This window comes from Octopus sinensis, unplaced genomic scaffold (genome assembly GCF_006345805.1).
Source record: "Octopus sinensis unplaced genomic scaffold, ASM634580v1 Contig16745, whole genome shotgun sequence".
NCBI classification, from domain to species: Eukaryota; Metazoa; Mollusca; class Cephalopoda; order Octopoda; family Octopodidae; genus Octopus; species Octopus sinensis.
The window spans coordinates 22501-31964 of record NW_021834549.1 but is presented as its reverse complement, the minus strand read 5'-3'; positions in this window follow the sequence as shown (position 1 = coordinate 31964).

Sequence of the window (9464 nt, the reverse complement as noted above, 5' to 3'; positions counted from 1 at the left end):
CTTTTTCGTTGGTTGATACTGATTTGGCTAATGGAAAACAGTGTGAATATATTATGCAGAATATTACACTTTACTAGCGGGGGCCCGTGAATATTTTACGGAATTAATGATAAACCTATTGGGTTATTTCTGAAAACTTTATCCAAAAAACCTGAAAGCGTAGCCTGTGTTGTGTCTGTATGGAAAGATCATCTGGTATTTACTGAAAAGTGAAAGAAATTGGAATACGATGGTGACTTAAGATACTTTATATATACAATTTATATATTTTAAGGACAATTTTATAGACTTAATACACAGCACTCATGAAATAAATATTCACACGTATTTTTCCATTTCCCCCATAAACAAACAAACAAAAAAAGTATCCCGTACGTATGATACAACCTCTGGTTAAATTGCATATATCTGCCGCGTAAATAAGCGTGAATATTTCATGGAATTGCAATTATGCGCATGCATTAAGTGATAGGTAATATAAAAAATACACTTTTCACTATGCACTCACCACCTCCACCACAACTACCACCTCTACCACAACCACCACATCATCATCCTCATCTCTCTCTCCCACTCTTTCTCCCCTCTCTCCCTCCACTCTCTCTCTCTCTACCTTTCTTTAATATCACCATCAGGACATTGCCCCTCTGCTGAAATTATATATCTCTATATCACTATCTTCAACTACCTTTTTTAACCACGTAATAAATGTTACGTTCGCCCTACCTCACGTCATGGACACTTCTCTCTCCCTCTTTTTCTTTCTCCATCTTTTTCTCTAATCATGTAAAAACGCTACCGACGGGCTAAGTAACACAACAACGACAAGCAGAAGTATTATACGATATTTTAAAGGTAAAGAAAATAAAAATAAATTTTCTTTTTAAAAACTTAAACTGGCGACCAGATTAAACATTACCTCGGGTTTAGTCCAGTCGGCAAGCCGTATTTCTGATACTTCTGACAGACACATTACTAAGTAAGGAAACCTTTGTCAGATATCGCGGTCGAGGCACTATAAGGAGATATTCCAGCAGACTGCTGAATTGAATAAAGGATAGTACCAAACCTACAAAAATGCTATGAAAGGTCTCCAATTGGTTACACGAAGAGGTAAAGATTTACTGCGACGTAAGATTTCATAACTGCTCACATTTAAATGCGAAGCAAATTGCACAAGTAAGCTACGTTCGATGACAAATATTTTACTTTACCGAGCAAAATCAACATCAAAAATACATCTGATAGTATCAACAGCCTATAAAATTCTTCTCTTGAGCATGTGCGCAGGTACATTCACGCATACACTTAAATAAATGCATACATTGAGTCACAAATATCTGGAACACTCTGAGTCTACCAGAAAAAAAAAACATATCACTTTGTGAGTAAACGGCTTGAATTCTGACAATTCAAAGAAAAACATCCAAAAAATACATGCATGCATACACATAGATACAGATAAAAAACACACGTACAAATATTTACATATATAAATACTTATTTACTATACAGATACACGCACAAACATATACACTCGCTTACATATGCAGTAGAAAAACAATTTAAAACTACAGTTAGAAACTAATTTTTCCAGTTTTTCATTAAAATTTTGACAAGAGTAGGAAAAACAACATTTCTTATATTAAGATTTATCGATATCTTAGAAACTGCATGAAAATTGTATGAGCTATTAACAACTGTCAGTATACTGCTGCATATCGCACTGGGAGAACACCTAAGAGAAATAGCGGCCTACATTTTTAGAGCCCTGAAGCTTGAACTGTTATGGGGGTTCCTTCGCAGGCAATAACGTTTGGGCAATTTGTAATCGATATGATCGTTCTACGATACTATAAATTTAATATTGCCTTATCAATTTCAAAATTGATCACCAGTTTTGGGAGAAACTTGAATCCTTTCACAATCTGCTCATATGGGCCAATTTCCTTCCTGAATTGGATTACATAGCAGTCATGGAGTTCATTTGGAACTTCTATTCTGAATTTCTGAATCTCTCTCAAAGAAATATTACTGCTTGCTTCATTTAAACATTTCTTTCTAACAATGCGTTTGGAAGTATCAGAACAATTTGAAGTGATATTTTTACACAAGCCTTCTACTTCTGATTATGCACCATTCTGTCATTTGAATTTTCCCGGAGATTTTAACAAATGAAAATAAAGACGATATCAGAAAATTATTTTTGAAGCTATCACAAACCTAAATTTTTAGCTTCTTAGTTACTTTGTAGAACTGCAACAGAACTCCTTCCCAAACAACCGCTGAAAGAGTATATTCTAAATTTACCACTTTAGTTGAAATAAATTTTTGCATCTGACTTACATTCGGTCTTCTCTGAACCTTCAAAAGTATATCCGAGAGTCTGTAAAATACTCGTATCTCTGTTTCTAATTACCGTCTAGTTACACTTGAACCGTTCAGAGAAAATGTAGATGCTTTGTTTTAAAAATTCCGAATCTACGTGGAAATCTAAGGAAAAAAAGCCACAGCTTATGCAAAATGCCAACATATTCAAGAACGTCGGTTAGAATAGACGCTCCTTTTTCTGCAGCAAGGTAGAGTGAATGAGTTGCACACGATACATATTCTGCATATAAGCAATGTTTTGAACGAGTATTTGTAGCTCTTTTTTATGTTAGATTCATTGTCGTACTAGATTCATTATTGTAGTTCTTCCTCAGCGGTGAGTCTTTCCTCTTCAAAGCACCCTTTTCGCACTTTATTACTTTTTCTGGTTGTTTTCTTTAGATCTTCCGTTTTTTCAAAGAAGTCCTCCTATTCATTTCTGTCATGTCTGCATCCTCATAAGTAGATAGAGTGGTACCGTTCAGAGGAGGGGCTTTCTGGTTGTCTATTTCTCCTTGTTGTTAATGTATATCTTTATGTTTGTAAAAGTTGTTTAGTGCAAATACGTTAAATAAAAAATTAGATAAAATATTCCAGTATATGCTTCATTTTTTATATAAGGTTTTTCGTTTGCGACAAAAAAGTGTATGCAAGTTTATCTTAAGACAATCAGTAGTCACTTAAATCAATGATAACATCTAGACTACGCATAGTAGTTCATTGTCAGGCAGTGATACAGTGTCCATTACACTAATACATTTAGACATTCAACATTTTCTTATAATACTTAATGGGTGTTTTAAGCAGATACGTACACAATTATTGGTGCCAGGGAGTGAGCTTCAAAACTTCTTAGGCTATCATTCTAATTTACAATAATTCTAAGGTGAAGTTTTAGAATAAGTGCATCATCGTAGTGTTTTCAACAATTTCTTCGGTTTAAAAACTGCAGTATTTTGTAATTGTATTTTCTAATTATTAATATGTGACAGGTCTTATAAAAATTAAAAAAAAAATTTTAAGTTGTTTTGAAATTCGAAATACAAAAAAATATTTTAATTTGAACTAAATACAATAAATTTTTAGTTAAAAATTTATTTTAAAGAAAACCAAAAGAAAAAAATTAATCTCCTTTAGAAAGACTTAGAAATAATAATATTTCTATTTTTAAAAAATTAATCCATTTCGTAGAACAGAGTTAAGGAAAACAAACATGAGTTAATTTTTTAATTGACTTTATGTGAAGTGGAAAAAAATTATAACCTTTCGCCTAAAATGAAACTCAGGGAGAATCTGGATTTCAAGTAGGACAAATATATATATAATATATATATATATATATTGTAGGATCGTAGTTTCGATTCCCAGACGGGGCTTTGTGAGTGTTTATTGAGCGAAAACACCTACAGCTCCACGACGCTCCGGCAGAGGGTGGTGGCGATCCCTGCTGTACTCTTTCGCTGCAACTTTCACTCTTTCTTCTGTTGGCCTGCTCGCTTAGCCAGCGGGGTGGCATCATTTGAAGGCTAGAAGAATGCGAAGCGTATTGTGATCAGCGGTGTGTAGCAACATCTGATAGCCTGGTCGGTCACGGTGATCACGGTGATATATATATATATAATATATATATATATATATATATATATATATGTAGGTAGGTACTTTTGTATGTTTTCTTCTGTTTTTAATTACTTGGAATTGTTCTGTAAGGGAGAAGTTGGTTTCTAACAAGGGCACCAAACTCTGTCGTTGGAATGTAGATAACAAAATAAATTTAGATTTTGAACTTGAGACAGATGGTCACTTATGAATTTATTCAGAAAATCAAGTGCACCAACTGTTATTGGTATAAATGTGAAGTTATAAGCTGGGTACAGAAGCTGGAGGCTTCGAAGCAGTTGGCTGCAGTTATCTCCTTTCTCTTTGGTTTTCGAAGTTATTCACCTCAGCAGGGCTGCTAGCCTCTAACTCGGTACATACTTTTTCTTGTCCATCCTGAAAAAAGATATCCAGCTTGTTAGGTCTGCACTTGGCAAAAACTTTGATGGGTATGTTCCACCAATATTCTTTGTATTAATGTTTATGTATGTATTTAATAACAGGAGTTCTTTATATTTATCCCAGGATAGTCTTTTTTTCGGATGGCATTGTTTTAGAGACACTTTTGTACCGCATTAGGAGGTAATACCGTGATAACATTTTTGGGCAGGTGCTGACTAATTGTGAAGTCTTTCACAAGAATGTGACTTAATCGACTTGTTTGTGCACTTAAAAGAACTATGGAAGACTAGATTGGCACACTAAATTGGCTTGCCATACATAGCACAAACAACTCTGAAGCCAAGAATGAAAACACTTAATAGAAACTATTGGCCCATAAGGCGGCGAGCTGGCAGAAACGTTAGCACGCCGGGCGAAATGCTTAGCGATATTTCGTCTGCCGCTACGTTCTCAGTTCAAATTCTGCCGAGGTTGACTTTGCCTTTCATCCTTTCAGGGTCGATTAAATAAGTACCAGTTACGCACCGGGGCCGATATAATCGACTTAATCCGTTTGTCTGTCCTTGTTGTCCTCTCTGTGTTTAGCCCCTTGTGGGTAGTAAAGAAATAGGTATTTCGTCTGCCACTACGTTCTGAGTTCAAATTCCACCGAGGTCGACTTTGCCTTTCATCCTTTCGGGATCGATTAAATAAGTACCAGTTATGCACTGGGGTCGATATAATCGACTTAATCCGTTTGTCTGTCCTTGTTTGTCCCCTCTGTGAGTAACCCGTTGTGGGCAGTAAAGAAATAAGAAACTATAGGCCCATCTCTTAATTAAACATTAAGTACAAAATTTACCCAAGCCGTTTCCAACAATTCGTGCCATAGCAGCTCTAACAAAACGGCAGCTGATGAGCAGTCAATAAAGAAAAAAAGGCGTGTGTGGAACGACTTTTGTGAAATCAAGCTGTGCTGTTTGAAGTAAGAAAATGCTGCACAAATTTTGTGATAGTATGGCTTAACTACAGAAAGACGTACGGGTCTATTTCACTCTCATGATTACTAGAGTCACTGATCTTGACAAAAGCATACGGCACCTTACTTCCAGCCATTGAAATACTCATAAAGACCTTGTCAAGAGACCTCAAACTTGAAACTGAAATCAGAATTACTGTTTCGAAAGAAATACTTCATGAAGTCTGTTTGTGCTTCCATATATTTTGGCACTAAATTCAGTAAATTTTTTATAAAGATCCTCCGATTATGTTCCAGAGTTTTCAAAAGCAAGATACACTAATCTAACTAATAATTTCTTTATGGATGATCGGAAGGTCAATATGAGAAGTATTTAGAATTCTGAGAAATAATATTTTTAGTTGATGTATGTATGAATTTGACCAAAAGAAATGTTCATATTTGATAAATGACCAAAAGATATGTTCATATTTGATAAATATTTGACCAAAGGAAATGTTCATATTTGATAAATGACGTTATATTTCAGAATGGTAATTTTGCCAGTTTAGCCAATAAAAACACACACACTATATATTTGGTGTTATTTTGCTTCAGTGTTATTTATTTTTTACATTAATCTTAATCTTATTTCAGCCAGAGTTCTTTCGTCACACTCCTGTGACCGCATCAGTGGTCCTTTGTTTTCTTCTTTCTTATTTGTGTCTCTCCTTACTAACCGTCAGCCATTTTGTATTTCTATTGTATGTCTTCATTTGCGCATGCTTATATCTCTATGTGCGTCTATGTTTATTTAGTGTACGTGGGGGGATGCCTGTAATATTTGTATCATGAACAAAATAAGAATAAACAAAAACAACAACAACAACAACAAAAACAAATTACATGAACGTATATAAACAGAAGATACAAATATTACAGGCATCCCCCCACACACACTAAATAAACATAGACGCACATAGAGATATAAGCATGCGCAAATGAAGACATACAATAGAAATACAAAATGGCTGACGGTTAGTAAGGAGAGACACAAGTAAGAAAGAAGAAAACAAAGGACCACTGATGCGGTCACAGGAGTGTGACGAAAGAACTCTGGCCGAAATAAGATTAAGATTAATGTAAAAAAATAAATAACACTGAAGCAAAATAACACCAAATATATAGTGCGTGTGTTTTTATTGGCTAAACTGGCAAAATGACCATTCCGAAATATAACAATATCTGTTTCAACACACGACTTCACATAAAAAATCTTGCACAACAAATATATAAACGTGATAAATGACGCTTCTCCATTTGTTCCACCCAATGAGTGTTACGATACCTAGCTATGAAGGAAATTATGTACATAGGTGCTGAGAACAAAGAATGAACAAAGAATACCATACCAAACGATGGCACCTAGAATTTTCCTCTTACAACAAGACAATATCACAAGTTTAATACAAAAGTTTAGACTATTTGACTGTGCTTTAGCAGAAACCGCCCCATAGATATGAAACTCCACGCAAAGTTCATGACATTAAAGAAAGTTTTCAACGAAAGAGTTATACGGACAAGCTCTGTCCGTATAAGTTATACGGAGTTATAAGTTATACGGAGTTATACGGACAAGCTCTGTCCGAAAAGAAGGTGGAAGAAGGTTCAGGTCAAGTGAGAACGCATTTGTATCGTATAATAACACTCGGTATCTACTAAAAAAATCAGAAACAAAACTAAACACCAAATGCCCAAAAGTGGAGAAAAGACTATACCACAAGTCGCTGGTGAACTCAAGGAGTATGCACTTCCCAATAACCTTTTCTGCGATCCAGATTTGCTGGGCTAGTGAATAGCAGAAATGCCATAGAAGAGAAACACGCTGCATAGCGAAAAAAGAAGCTATCTTCCATAAACTCAATGATGACACTTGCATTAACATGACGTGTAGCTCATCAGGGAAACGTTTAAATTCCCCAAGATGCGAAAGGAACTGCCAATAATACCACATCTCTGTGTAAAATATTGTACGTAAAATTAGCAGCTGTCCAAAAATATCTTTATATTACGTTTGGGCGTAGTATGACACTGTTGTTAAAAGAATATATATCGGCCATCGGAAAGGCACATACACGCACATACATGCACACGTGCATCCACACATACAGACATTCATACACACATGAACCCATACATAAATCCATACATTAATTCTTGCATGCTTATATTCACGCATACATTCCTACATGTATACATACATACGCAAATACATACTCTTTTACTTGATTCAGTCATTTGACTGCGGCCATGCTGGAGCACCGACTGTAGTCGAGCAAATCGACCCCAGGACTTATTCTTTGGAAGCCTAGTTCTTATTCTATCGGTCTCTTTTGCCGAACCGCTAAGTTACGGGGACGTAAACACACCAGCATCGGTTGTCAAGCAATGTTGGGAGGACAACCACAGACACACAAACATACACACACACACACACACACACACACACACACAACACACACACACACACATATATATATATATATATATACATATACATATATACGACGAGCTTCTTTCAGTTTCCGTCTACCAAACCCACTCACAAGGCTTTGGTCGGCCCGAGGCTATAATAGAAGACACTTGCCCAAGGTGCAACGCAGTGGGACTGAACCCGGAACCATGTGGTTGGAAAGCAAGCTACTTACCACACAGCCATATAATATTGATTTCAAATTTTGGTGCAAAGTCAGCAGTTTCGGGGAGGAGTGGGTCGATTACATTGACCCCAGCGTTGAACTGGTACTTTTTAATCGATCTCAAAAGGATGAAAGGCAAAGTCGACCCCGGTGGAATTTGAACTCCGAACGTAATGACACTGAGCAATTTGTCCGGTGTACTAACGATCCTACCAGCTCGCCGCCTATACATGAATATATTATCATGAATGAAAAAGTGTCCATCTTTATATGTTATTTTTTAACCCGAGGTCAGCCACTATTGAGTGGACTTTCTCGTCCTTTTATATATCTCAGACTACATTGCTGAATGTGTATTATTCTTTTCTTAAACGTGGCCATGTGTGACTTGAGGAGCTTATTGCTATTTTCAGCAAGTCGAGCAACAACATACAGTTTTCTTTATTACTTCATTTATTACATATCAACAGACGACAAGGAATATGGCTTTAACGCAGCCATAACAAAAGTAAGAATCGGATTATCGATAAGACATTATCCTTGTTACGCCGAGCAAAAGCTTAAGAGTCAATATAAACATCAGTATTCAAAATAAATAATCTTGGGCAATAATACAAACTGATAAATAAAGTTTTTAAAATTCTGTGTACGTTTAAAAAAACACGACAGCATATATCCTCGAATACAATACGACCTCGAATATAGTGGGTACACCGTCTTTTTCAACGAAAAAAATCGGAAATATATTTAATTATTCTCGCATGTAGTGCCATTTCGTTATTTTTGATGTATTGTATGAATTCCTCGTATCATTCAACTACGGTAGTAGTTGAAAAATATTCTTTAGGCGGCAATTTACTCACACGCAGCACTCTTCAGAGCTTGTCGCTAATTCAGTCCTTAACCAAATGGAAAACTGTTAACAGTTTTGAAGAGGGCTGGTCCCTAGCTACATTTTGTCATTAACGATTTGAGATTTAGTCCAGTATTTATCTTAGCTTCAATGATGGAAGAAAGCATGAAGAATTTCATAGTTTTGGTCCTATGCAACAAAAGTTTGTATCAAAAAAAGTTGAGGTAAAATATCATGAGAAAAAATATAAGTAAGGCAAAAAATTGAACTTAAGTATAATTAACTGTTTTATTTTAAAAACAAACTATATTTTAATTAAGCTTAAATGATAGAGCTCAATTCAAGGAATTTCATGGTATCAATCTCATGCAATGAAATTTTAAAAGATAAAAGTTATGAGTTTATTTCTCAAATTTGAAGGTGATACTATAGTTCTATACGTTTTTATGAATGTAGCTCTACAAGGGGACTTTTAGTATATGTCACCAACATCATTGAGGTAAGGAAAAAATTATCAAAGATGCCGCTAATTGACATACTTGACGCATTATAAATTAGCATAATAGCATAGCCTGGAAAAACATGGTTTACATGGAAAAATACG